Source organism: Misgurnus anguillicaudatus, chromosome 14, assembly GCF_027580225.2.
Source record: "Misgurnus anguillicaudatus chromosome 14, ASM2758022v2, whole genome shotgun sequence".
Lineage (NCBI taxonomy): Eukaryota > Metazoa > Chordata > Actinopteri > Cypriniformes > Cobitidae > Misgurnus > Misgurnus anguillicaudatus.
The window spans coordinates 10,319,049-10,333,491 of record NC_073350.2 but is presented as its reverse complement, the minus strand read 5'-3'; the positions used below and the strand labels follow the sequence as shown (position 1 = coordinate 10,333,491).

The 14,443-nt window shown below is 36.7% G+C and overlaps 1 protein-coding gene across 4 annotated transcripts in view; it reads right to left on the bottom strand.

Moving 5' to 3' along the window:
* Positions 1-11,657, bottom strand: part of arid3a (AT-rich interactive domain 3A) — a 47,362-nt gene extending 35,705 nt beyond the window's left edge. For 2 of the 4 annotated variants that reach the window (XM_055183632.2, XM_055183635.2), the window contains exon 1: positions 11,108-11,657. The gene's annotated coding sequence lies outside the window, so the exon portion shown is untranslated. Of the gene's footprint in view, positions 1-10,775; positions 11,075-11,098 lie in introns of those variants that run through there. The other 2 variants (XM_055183634.2, XM_055183633.2) reach the window with 2 other exon arrangements.
* Positions 11,658-14,443: the final 2,786 nt, after the last annotated feature.

The window sequence follows — 14,443 nt, the reverse complement described above, 5'->3', positions numbered from 1 at the left end:
TAAAATGACCCTGATATGTCACTAGACATTAAGAAATCATTTTCATTTCAAATACTTATATCACTCACAACAGTGGTCTGGCCAGCATATTGTCATTTAAAAAGTTGAGTTGCAGCCCTCAACTGATGTTTATGTTGTCATTTTGTGTATTGGCCACCAGTTGTGTGATTGCAGTACCAGCTTTAGCCACAATTTTTGTGATTGCAGTACCAGTTTTGGCCACAATCCTACATAGTGTTCCTTTAACTCAAACTGCAACAAAAGTCGCTGTTTATTTACTTCTATCATTGCTGGTCTTCTCAAATCATACATAACAAGTTGCTGTTTTGACGACAACGCAAAAGTAATGTATAAATGAAAACCGAAGCGGAACCTACACCGTCGCGGCTACGCCGTAGGACCTATACACAACTATAACGAGCCCTTTTAAGGGTCTTATCTTGGGATGGGACGATTACCAGTTTCACGATTAACCAAGATAAATGTCCTGACGGTTTGTATTAACGTTTAAAATTACAACCGTGTTCGATTACCATGATTTTGAAAACTCGCAGTAAATCCTGTCCAGCCAGAATCAGTTTGACGCAGGTGCGCACATGCACTATAGTTTTTTGCACAAGGCGGCATTTAAGGGATAATATATTGTATTCATTCACGGTAAACTTATTAGACAGATTTTTTTTTAATCACAGAAAAAAAGTTCAGGGACATGAAATATTAAATTGTGATTTTCAAAAATAAAACTTGTTCAAATGTTTTCAATGTGTGTATCAGTACAAAAAGATCAGCATTAACAAAAATACAATAAAAAGTACTTTTCCACAACAACTTCTTGTCTTGCACTAGTCATGTGACGCGCCCGTGCAACCTTACATATTCACGTCAAAAGGCCACGTGTTACATACAACTAATGCAAAGACGTTACAGGGTTCAAAATTGCGACCATTTTGTTCGCATATGCCCCTGAAATTTAATTGGCGCAACCTTAAAATATATTTGGGAGGATTTGTGCGAGTGCAAATGATTGTTGTGATACGACCCGTTTTAATTTCTTTATGAAATGTTCGCATATACTGTAAAATAATTAGCAAACATCTCATAGAGACCAATGAAACTTTACACGGATGACTCAGTGCTTTAGTTCATATTCAGTATAGCAAGTCAGAGCAATATATACTCTGCTGTCAGAGAAATTAAGAAATGTAATGGTCAAATCCATCAAAATAAAAGTCTGTTAAATGTAATGAAGTTGACAGAAATATATTACCACTTTAAAGTAAAATCTAGTTTTAAAAAAATAAAAATTATGATTTTACATTATTTTATTACTTATGTAACAAATCACACTCAAAAGATTTGTACTTTCATTTTTAATTTTTAATTTTAAATTTTTTTTGATTAAAATTAATTTGTTTTGTTTTTATTTGATTATTTTAGAAATAAATTATTACATTTTATGAATTAAGAGAAAACACTTCCCTGCCAAAGAGAGAGTTATGTCAATCCATATTTCCGCTATTGTGCAAATGAAAATAGAATGAAACTTTTTTGCTTAAAAGCAGAGGGTCTGTTTTTTTATTTGTTTTATTGTATATTTATATATTTAAAGAAGAACATTTTCTGAAAGGCATTAAACTGCTGGTGAAGTTTAAACCTGTCGTTTGAATTAACCATTAAAGAAAATGAAAAGTGAAAATACAGAATCCAGAAAAATTACAACGGAACAATTGGGATTTCTGAAAATAAAATTGTATAACTGAATTTAAAAATAAATTATTCAAAATAACATTAAATGTTTTTATATGGCCCCACGAATCTACATGTTTTAGACAGTGAGCGAGCTTGTTTAAAAAGTGTGGCAAATAATTTAAAATGAAGTTTGATTGTTTAAGCTTTTAATCTTCAGGATGATGAAGGTTTGGTGCTCCTATCACTTTCAATGGATGCTCCTAAATTTTTGCTTGTGCTCCTAACTTTTAAATTTGGGAGCACCAGTGCTACCTAATAAAAAGTTAATTTTGAGCCCTGCATTCATTCGTATCATTCCACATACAACAACATCTGAACGATCATCTTTCTCCACACTCAGTGGAGTGGTAGTTTTGCATACGTCTTGCGTGACCCCTAGTTTCAACATAAGGTCCCACTGGTGCATCACACGACTAGTGCAAGACGAGAAGTTGTGGTTTAAAAGTAATATTTTGTGAAAATGACCATCTTTTCGTTAGATAAGACCCTTATGCATCGGTTAGAATGGTTTGGCTTTAAAGCTGCAATTAAACTGTAAACCATTGAGGCCCACTAAAGTCCACTATATGGAGAAAAACTGTGCCTTCTTTGTTCAGTTGAGAAGAAATTAACATCTTGGAGGACATTCCACATTTTTTATGAAAGTGGAATATTCCTTTAACTAATTAGTTTGCCCTGATAACCAAACATTCAACCAAGTGTAGATCATTTTAGACCATTAGCACAGCTTTCTGCACTATAATAGTATGTAAAAAAAAACATTAAGACAGGCTGCTAAAACAATATTGTGTCCTTTTGTGTTTAAAGTGCCGCTTCCCATATCTGTGCTTCACTTTCTAATGATACCATTTCAAAATATGACATTCGATTTTGTCATTTAAATATGACAAGATGATGCTTGGCAGAGGAAAAAATATAGCAGGGATTTAAGCCCTGAATTTCAAGCTGTGCTCAGGTGCCTCTTGAAACCATGTTTCAGGGAATTCAAGCAAAGGTGAGCCAATCGCGTGACCTCGCTACCATATTTTCCTCGGTTTCTATGACAATAGCGTGCGCCTTCACATACATGATGCTTCCTTCCTCACGGCAGCGAGACAAAAGCAGCCCACACACTTTTAAATGCAAATGGCCCTGATTTTTTTTGTTTTTGTGAGGACATTGCGCCTTTGAGGTGAGCTGACACAATAATGATCAACACACACAGTTATGAGAGGAGATGAGACTGTTTACCTTACACAAGGTTAAGTAAATTCCTAAGTTGACTATAAATATTGACTTTCTTTCTAACAATTAATATCATAAAAGTTGACACGAGTTTAACTGAAGTGAACCATGCATACGATCCAAAAACAAAGTCTTTACACCTTCATCTTAACTCTAAGAACAGGATGTGATGTCAAACGCCCTTACCTCAAAATTATAGCTTCAAAGGCTGGGAAAGGATGCGAGCAAACCGCTTTGTCTATTTCACACTGTAGTAAAGACAATGCAGAAAATATTCAACAACACAAGGGGCGGAAGTCTTAAAAGACGTGCCGCAGACGCTCATTCATTCTGCTGGTGTGGGGTACGTGGGTGTTTTTGGCATTTCTGCGAGCAACACTACGGCTATTGAACCCATGAACAGCGTTTCTTTATTCAGGGATGAAGCGTGATTGAACGGCCTGATTCAGCTTTTCTGAATGTGATTTACACAATTCTGAATAATTGTTTCCTACATACTTTATTCAGAGAGTTTCTGTCAGTACCTCATATCACCTATAGGGGGCATTTAAGATTTAATATGCAACAATGCACATTTCTGCATGATAAATGTTTAAAACCGTAATATGCTACACTGCTGACACATCATCTTTATATTTCATGTTTAATTCAAGTGCTCTACAGTTAACCTCAGCAATAAATATAGCTGCTTTGCATTATTAATCCCAATCTGTGCATTTCAAATCGTAAAAAAAACTACAGATGCGATACTATATTTGTCTCATTAGTCTTGCTGAAAAACCGAGGGTCTTATTTAGGGCTGCATGATTAATCGCACATGATTGTCCCTCAATGGTTATTCCCAAGCACTAGAAATGTACACAATATGGTACACATCTTCCGAGGCCTTTTAAAGGGGGAAAATAGTATTCTGCATTTTCAAAATAACTTCAATAGGCGTTGTTCAGCTCACTAGGGGTGTAACGACAAATCATGCAATCTGCTTGCTGTGCTTCACAATGATTATGGTGAATGCCACTACGTACAAATCCAGAGGGCGCTCTCGTGCAGAAACTCAATATGCGTCGCAAAAGAAAAAACATTTTGGGGGTGTGCACTGTGCACATAGATATGTATAAAGGATGTCTCGCCCGCGAGCATGTACTTTTAAATGACCATAACTTGCTTCATTTTCTACCGATTTTCAAACGGTTTGGTTTGTCAAAGATGTACCTATGACACTGCATACTTGTACAAAAAAAAATATAATTTTCATGAAACATGTTAAAGCATCCAGAATTATAGCCACGTTAATAACGTTTGTAAGAAACCAAACCGTTTGGTAGAAAATTGAGCAAGTTATGGTCATTTAAAAGTACCTGCACCATTAAACTCAATGCTACGAGTGAGCGAACTGCCTGTGGTAAGATGGCTGCCAGAGGATGACGTTAGAGACTCCGCCGGCTCGTAACACATCTAGCCTTTATACGCATCTATGTGTGTGCATACCAAAGCTTTCAAACGCGGCTGAAACACCTGGAGGACGTCGAATGCCAGCTGTTTCTTCAGCTGAGCGATTTGGTTTTTGTTTATCAGTCATTGTACGATGCGCCAGTTGGTTGTTGTAATATTTGTCCCACCCCTCCTCCCCACTGTGATTGGATGACCGTGTGAAAACTGACAATGACAAGCTGAGCTTTTCACGCAAAGTTAAATATTTTTCAACTCTCGGTTCGAAAAAAAACACACTAGCTGCTGGCTTTATTGAAAAACTCTGAGCTTCCATTGGACACAATTGAAAACATAAAAGCGTAAAAGCTTTGGTGTGCATGCCCCCTTACACATGTAGCTCCGGGAAATGCCTATAAGCATATTTATATCGCTGTTCTTCAAGGTTTTCATGATAAAATAAGAATATCGTCGCTGCCCGATGAAACTCATGTATGTCCAAAATGGTTACTTTTCAGGAAGTGAAAAAAAACACTGTATTTCAAAAGCAGTTGAATGTAGCATTGTCATACGTGGTATGGCATCTTTACATTTAACCATATTCTTGCCAGTGTAATGATATAATCCACATTTGACCAAAATTGAGTTTAAATGGACATACGTGCATATTTTACAGTAACGGTGGTCGATAAGCGTTCTTCCGATCATTAATTAGAATGGCCAAGTCGCGTTTCATATTGACAGATGAATACGCTCAGTTTAATAAATAGCCTACGTCTTAGTTTATTAAATACGCTTAGTTTATTTAATATTAATTATACATTTATTAAATGTCTCTTGCAAGCTATGAAGGGACAATGAATCAATACACTGACATAGTAATGCTAGACAGATACTTTGTTTGCACAGTCCTACCGTAATTTTGTCACTCCTAGACGTACGTCTGGCATCAGGGGGGAACGTTTACCTCAATGAAGGAAAGATATTGTCTCACAGGCTGTCTATTCGGCTATCCAGTGCTGAGCTTCAATGAAACTTCACAAGACCGGCGACATCCTTCCACAGGGCGGGAGATATGCGGCGTGATTGACAGCTTTGACACCAAATGGATATACGTGAAAATCAGATGACATGATTTCACAACTTTTCATTGGCCATTTAGATATGTGAAGCATACTGCATACGGAAATGAACCTAGACGTTCAAATCTAAAAATTGGCAAAATGGACATACATGGTTTTCATCGGACAGCGACGATATGTAAAATGATTATGTTTGACGAGTGTTACTTTTTCAAATGCATGTTATAAATGACTCAAACTCACAGTGATTTGAAGGAGACTTCCTACTGATCAAAAAGCCACAGTACACGAAAAAGCTATGCATAATATGGCTTTGCGTTTCTGAAAAAATGCCTTTAAAAGGACACTAATTGTACCTGCTGTGTTGATTGTATCTTACAAGGGTTTACATCATGTGAAATCACAAGAATCTTGGCTTTCCAAAAATGTGTGACATGTTTAGTTATTTCCTTTTGAGTTGTTGTATGACATTAAGTTTTCGGTCAAAAAATTCAGTGTTCATCTCACGGTACATTGGAACTTTAAGGGGGTTAACAATTATAATTTTATTAAGGCTGCTTGATTATGGGCAAAAACATTATCGTGGTTATTTTGGTAAAAATCATAAACGCGGTTATTTAACACGATTACTCCGTGACTTTGAAAACATGCATTTATTTACCCTTTTTCTTAAAGGCAGGGTCCATGATCTCTGAAAGCTAATGTTGACATTTGAAATCACCTAAACAAACACCCCCCTATAGAATCTGGACCTTCTTTTGATAGACCCGCCCCACACATACACAACCCAGGCAACGATGTCAGTTAGTAGACACGCACCTTACTGCTGATTGGCTACAAGTGCGTTTTGGTAATCGGCCCAACTTCCTTTTCCAAAGCGTTTTTTCAAAAATCGTGCGCCCCGCCTTTAAGTAAGTGTTGCAATAGGCTACATGTGTCAAAGCAGTGGTGCCTTCAAGTGTCTTACAAACAGATCGGTCAAGCAGCATGCAATTTATATTTTAATCGCAACGATTGCTTTACCTCAATTATCTTGTTTTGCAATTGTTTGACTCTAAAAATGCCTCGGTTACCCATAATGCGTAAATATTGGACAGAACACATGCTGGGTTAAAAATTGCCCCGTGCTGGGTTAAAAATGACCCAATGTTGGGTTGTTGCTATGCAGTCATGGGGTATAATAACCCAGCAGTTGGGGTATAATAACCCAGCAGTTGGGGTATAATAACCCAGCAGTTGGGGTATAATAACCCAGCAGTTGGGTTAAAATAACCCAGCATTGGGTCAATTTTTAACCCAGCATGTGTTCTGTCCAATATTTATCCATTATGAGTCAAAAATAGCCCAGACATTTTAGAGTGTTGAATCAACGATTAAATGTTCAGCCCTAATTTTTAGCAAAAAAATGTTTCATAGGTTTCAAAGACTTCAAAGAGATCTTTAACAGATAATCAAAGACTGATCCCTCATATTCTTTGTTCTTACTATTTTAAAATCCTTTTTTGGACCCCTATCTCTTTTCAAATTTGTTTAACTGGTTTCACTTTTGGTTACAACATGCGTCATCATAAAAGTTTAGACATCCATCATTATAATCCCATTATTATTCTGCCAACTCTGCCAGTAAAGACTATGAAATGTCAACGCTCCAGTCTGCATTTAGTTTTATTGTCGTCAGTGTTCCAGAATCTTCATGTGAATGCTGTTATTGTCCTTTATGACCTGCGTTCACAATGGCACCCGCAGGGTAAAAAAAACAGTGCAGACAATTTTCAGCCTTTTCTACCAAACATCAAGCAGTTAAAGTGACTTCCAAACAGCGATGCCATAAAAAACATATCTTTCGTTTCTTTTAATAATAATAAAAAAAAACTGATGTTTAAGGTTTTTTATGGAACCATACAGCCAAAAATGGTTCATCTATGACATCAAAGAGTGATACTGGTCAGCTCGATATCCCACCAGTATTAAAGTGACAGTCTCATTGGCTGTTAAAAAACAAAACTGGCTGAACGAGTTGGTTGATAGTTTCTTGTAGAACATGAAAGTGGTGAGTGAGTGGTGGGTATGCTGCGCCTTTGTCTTACAACCTTTGAAGAATCCAGTCTTTGCAATCGCTGACAGTCGTATAAATGCACATCCCACAAAAGATTGTCGATGACTGATATTGTAATTCAGCAATCAGGTTTGCTTATTTTGTTGGCTTGTAGCTATGAGGGCAAACTGCCAAACTTCTTATGGCTTGGGTAACAGCAGAAATGTTTGTTAACCAAATGACACAATGGCCAACCATGGAACCGTGGCTCCAGGCCACAGCTTCCTCGCCCAAGACGGAATTCCCAAGAAAAAAAGCAAGGAAACAAGACTGAACGTCAGCTGGTTGGGATTCCCACATGGCACGCTCCCAAACAGTGAAATCATCGCGTTTTTGGCAGGTGCTCGAGGTGAACGGCAGTCTGCCACAGAAACGCTTTAATATGTGGCTTTTGGCAAAGGCGCAGTTGAATATAAGCCAAGCCACTCAACCGAGTCCACACAACCTCCTCCCAACCCCAAGCGTGTTATTCTGTCAGCAATGAACTCTGGCTTTTTATAGACCCATCAAATAACTTGAACGCATTGACATGCATCGACGAATGTTGCATTGGTTTTAATTAAGCCGATTGTTTGTTTGTAGCGCGGCATTCAAAATATGTTTGTGTATAAAAACATATTTTATTTCCTTATAGATGCCTTGCATTTTCTTGTAATGGCGGTTTTTGTTTCGCTGACGTACAGCAATGCCCACAGCCCTATTGAGATATGCGTGTATACATTCATCTAAAAACAGAGCAGTTCCCAGTGCAAATGTGACGATGGATATCTGATCCCACTCTGCATTAACTGGTAACAAGCTAAGCCGAAACCTGTTTGGCCAGCTCAGGGTCTGTCAACCTGAAAACTTGCAGATATGAAGATGGTTGATACGGTCGCTTCGGTCTGATCTCAACAGGTGTGACAGGATACAGTGCCTCATTCCTCCATGTACCTCGGCTTATACCTCATGCGCCGTTTTATTTCACCCTGGGACGCGCCAAAGTCACCTATTTAAGTCACGGTTCATGCATCAACAGTGATGCACGTTTTTTTTTCTCACGTAAAGCGTGCGATTTCTGTGCCGCTAGTGTAAACTCCAAAATGACGGTTTCTATACAGGTTTCTCAAATTCTCCCCCGACCTGTCATTGGTCAAACAAAATGATAGCTTTGGCCCCCAGGCAAACGACCGGTTCGTGTTGGTGTATAGGGTTGGTCTGTACGTTCAAACGGTCGTTACGTTAGATCTTTTTTTTTTGAGGGGGGGTTAAAACATATCTCGTCCCTGTATAATAAACCAGTATAGGGTAATTTTCCAGAAAAATCGCATGTTTCACATTTAACTGGATCTAAGCAGATGACCTGGTTTTCAGTGGGCGAAACTGATACCATTAACTAGAGAAACGGGGTGTGGCTGACGGCTCACTTAATACAGATACACACACAATTGTGCAATAATAATCAATGCTGTTAACTGACCTTGCAATAAATACACTTCTGTTAATCGTCTTAAGCAGATCATTTAAAAAAGTAAAAAATAATATATATATAAAAAGTGTTCTGGTTTCATATAATTTTAACCACTCATCCAAAATGCACATAGCAATTATTGGAGTTCCTCTTTCGCTATAGCCCCTGGTTTTTTTTGTGGCTTCATTGAATCTATCCATATACACGGCATGCAAATCTGCTTACAGACAGGTTCGTTGCGATCGCAGCTGTAGCCACAGTTAGAGTTGGTTACATTTGCTAATGGAGCATAACGCCGTCTGGCTAAGCGAAAACTGAAGCATATGATTAGAAATGCAAGCCGACTCTATTGTGAACATCATTTTCTGAATACAATCGAACTCTCGCTTAAACCGGCTTGATTTGGTACTTATTGTTCAGGCATCACTTCAGGTCTTACATATCTGTACTCTATCTCTCTCTGGGCAAAGTGCATTTTAACATAAGGTCTCATAAAACAACACAAGATATTTAATTGTGCCAAAATGCACATGACATCAGACAAACAAGCCACAATGTTTGTTAAATCAACACAATACAAACCGGAGCATAATAGGCAAGCGCATGGTTCATTAAGGCTGGATGACTTAAAACCTTTTAAAGTCCATCCATTAAAACAATAGAAGCAGACTGAACACAAACAACTGTAATCTGCACTTTCTCTTCTGTTTTTTTTTCTCTCTTTATGCACCCAAATAATGGCAAAGATCAAACACGTTTCTTTTCCCAACTCGCATGTTGTGGATTATTAACCTATCATGTGCCTATAGGCACGTAATGACTAAGCATATAGAATCATATATGCAAATAGAAATGCAAACCTTGCATTGTAAAGAGTCGTTCCTACACATTGGTTTGTGGGAAAAAAAATTCCACACAAGATTAGTGGGAGCGAGCAGTTACTGAATCAAATACATTTCCCAGCTGTTGCTGGGCTGCATATATAAGCCAAAAACAACTGTTCTCAAGTCAGCGGTATGTTTCAACATAAAGCCACGTGTAGTTCATGCACACAGGGTTACGACAAATCTGCTTTCCTGTTTATGTGAAACAGACATCTTATTCGAGACTGAACAAGTCTAGTCTGTCCGTCTTTAAAGAGCTTCTTAAAGACGAAGGGAATAAAATCTAATCAGTCTTAACCAACATACATTTTAAACAGGGCTCTTTAAAGAGGTTTGCATTACCCCAGGGAACTCCAAATCTATAGGGACCTAAACCTTTCAGAGGTGGCCATGACATAAAGCACATTGAAAGCTATAGAACGTATATGTACACTCACATACAGATATTTGAAATATTTTCTTGTCCATATATCCTATATTATAAAATGTACTTAAAACTGACTTATATTTTTGACAAATGTATTTACTTGGAATTTCACACACACATATAAAAGCAAACATATACACAAACACACGCACACATGTACATAAATATATACATACATACACACATACATACATACATACATATACAGAGATATAACTATACACATACATACATACATACATATAAACATACATGCATATATAGGTTATCACGTGTATGTCCTATCAAAGAATATGTATTTAGCTTTTTTAAATATCAGCGCAATTTTCCATGTCACAAAATCTTAAATCGAAATACAACTTCCACATATAAATATTACAGATAACAGACCTCGTTAATAAGTAAATAAATGAAAACAAATCAACAAATAGCTTACCTATCAAAACCACATCCAAGAAGTTCACTACAAAAACTGAGTAAGGGTTTTAAGGGACTAATTTGCATATATAAATCGTGTGTCCGGCGATAGTTTGTTCAGTACAGTAACGTTACGTTCAGTGCGATGTTTATTCTACTGGCAGTTAGATACAATATAACCATCATTAACCAAACTAACTACAACCACAACACACATTACAACATGACCACGACTATATTAAATCAAACTTGACAGTGTAAATAAACTCATTCTGCCTCCTAAATCGAGAGCATATCCCACAATGCGTTTTTTCCCCATCTAGATAACACATTTCAACTCACTTCACTCACCAGTTCAACTTCCGTTGAGTTTTTTCTCGGGAAGCGGAAGGAACATTCCCGATTTCCCCGTTAAAACGACGCGCTCGCGGCGCTCTTTCAAGTCAATATTTGCTAAAGTCACGAATACATAAAGGTGTACATTAGCTTAACAACCCGTGTCTTCTGCGAAGCACCTCTCTCTTCCTCATTAGATTTGGATATAGAGGTTAAATTGGCTGTAACATCATATGCGCGTCTGATCTGAGGCGGTGCCCGCGGTCGCTGTGTTAAGCCATTGGTTGACAAATAGCAATCAGATGCAAATTCCAAAGCTCTGAATCAATGGCTGCCTTCCCCCACTCTATAGGAAACATCCACAAATGACTCAACGGTAATGAGGGCAGAAAGGTCCTTGAGTTTGACAAACTACGATGACCTTTACACCAAAAACTCGCGTTTTGGGCCCTAAACTTGTGTTGTAGTCGCTTCGGTCGTTAAAATCTGTTTAATAAAGCACACGGAGTCCGTAGACCCCCGTCGGACGAGAGCTATACGTACGTACGCTATATGGTGCGATGTATACATTGGGCGACGTTCCCTGCCACAAGCTCTTCCCTTCTATGTGTGTTGTTGCTGCTGGTGTTCTCTTGCAAACATATACACAGACCTATGTATCATTGCTAATCAGTAATAAAACAACCAGCAGTGTTGCCAAAAATTGAAGATTATTAACTAATTCCGATTATGTTAAAGTAAAAAATTTGATAATCTAGTTTAGTTAACAGGGGAATTTAAAAGGTGAAAGTGAAAAGCATATTTATAAACACCCAATAACTAGCCTATTAGTATGGGTGTATCGTGTGTAATAAGCAAACTTTACATGAACAAAAGATACGAGATGAAACAAACACCACTTTTGATGCAATATGTATATTTTATTTAGGTTGATTATACTTGCATATACATTGAATGATAACGCATGCTTTATAAATGTCATATGTTACAAGTGTAGGCCATTTCTAAGAACTGACATGATGTGTTGGGTTCTGTGTAAAGTACACAACGTACTCCGAACAGCATTGGGTTTCCATCTACTGGACTGACAAAGTATTGCATTTACTGTATACATATTTGGACAAAGCCACACCTAAAATGTATACATGACCATACGATACACCAAGCTTATTTTCCCTGCTGAAAAAAAAACAGTAAAACCATTACAGAAAATTCGAATGGTTTCCATTAAAATACCAATAGGAACCATTCACCTTTACCATTAAAACCACTACACTGTAGTGTGTTTCGGGCCATATTCCATTAGAACCAATACATAGAACCAATAGAACCAATACATACCATTAGATAGAGACCAACAAAAAACAATACACGGTAGTGTGTTTTGGGCCATATTCCATGAGAACCAATAAATCCCGATAAAACCATTAGAAATTTCTGTAATGGTTTTATTGTTTTTTTTCAGCAGGGTTAAGATGTCATAAATACATTTTAACCCATGAAAAAAAAAAATTAAGAAATAGGCTTGTAAAGTTTTCAAATGATAATCCAATGGATGTACAGTACAGTAGCAAATGTTAATTAAAATGTTATAGTTTAATAGATAAAATCATACATTTAAAAAAAGGTGAAAAATGGTCCCTAGTGGTCACTGGGGCAGTACTCTTTAAAAAATACACATCTCTATGTAAAATTACTTTTTTTGTTAATTTGTTCATAAACAATTAAAAACTGTTTAGCTGCTCTTCAGAATAATATCAGACATAAGATATAAAATAACAATGCAAAATTTGGACAATAAACAATATATTATATGAATATGAACAATATACACACTAAAACAAAACATAGTGAAAAATGTAAACATAGTAAAATAGTGCAAAAATTTTAAGTGTAGTAGGATATTATTGTTACGCGTGTCCTGTGGGTTGTAGAAGAGTTATGTATTTCAACATTTAGCTGCCTGGGGGAAGAAACTGTTTTTCAGTCTGTTGGTTTTAGAGATTATGAGTCTGTATCATAGTAAATATAAATATACATATTGGTGCCACCAAATGTATACATAGTAAATATAAGGAACTTATTAAAGGGTACTGACAGCTGGGGACCATTTTTTGTCTGACAGTGTACGGCTTAAAGTATAGCAGCCAGCATTATATTATTTTCATAATTATAAAGTAAATAATGATAAATGTAATCATTTAAGTCATATTTCAATTGTTTTATGCATTACAGATTAAAATGTCCTCCACCAATATTAACATGGCAATGATTAGGGCTGCACGATTTGGGTGATTTTTCCCATTGCGGTTATTGATGCTAATATTGCGATGTGCGATTATACTAAATGGTATCATGAGTCAACTTGATGGGTTTTAAGGAAAATCCACACACAGTTTAGCTAAAATGTGTATTTGTAAAAGTAGAAATGTTTTCATATTGCCACGTGATGTAGCAACTGCTCAGTGTCAGTAATCCTAAATCCAAAATACCGCCATACAACAGACATAGAGGTTTTTTTTAGCTACCAGATCACTGTCAACCTCCTCTGCATCCATCTTCGCTCTGGTATAAGTGACGACGCACACCACACACGTGCATGCCACACGTGCACTGCCTTTTTTGTTCGTTTTTCTTTCTTTTTTTTAAACATCAAGGAAAATCATCAAACTGTTATCAGAAAGTTTGTGTTAACAAGTCCACACATTTATTTATTTAATATAATTGCAACATTTTGCTGTCATATTATCGCACAGGCTGACATCACGATTGCGATTGCAATGCGATTAATTGTGCAGCACTAGCAATGATGTACCAATAACTATGCTATTGCAATAAGATAATTGTTCGGTATTTCCATCTGATAGCATCATGTTTATGAAAGGGCGTTACCACTCAAATGAGGACAGAGGACAAAAATTATTCACATGAAATTAGGGGTATTGTATTAGAATGGTTAGCTAGTTATTAAGAAAACAGGGAACAGTATATTTATTATGCAGGACATGTATCAAAACGTGAAAAAGTTCTATGTGGAGTCCCACAAGGTTCTGTATTAGGGCCAAGACTTTTTCTTTTATATTGTGTTGTGTTCTTTTTGCAGATGACACAAATTTTTTTGTTCTGGAAAAAATATAACAATACTACTGACTAAAATTCAAAGTGAAATGGTATTACTTCAGAAATGGTTCAAGAATAATAAACTTTCATCAAAATTAAGTAAAACAAAAAAAAAATTTTAAAAAGGGAACTAATATTGAAAGAGTTTATAATTTAAGGTTTTGGGGCTTCTCATAGATGAGAAATTAAAATGGAAGCCACATATCTCTTATGTAAAAAAGAAAGTTTGTA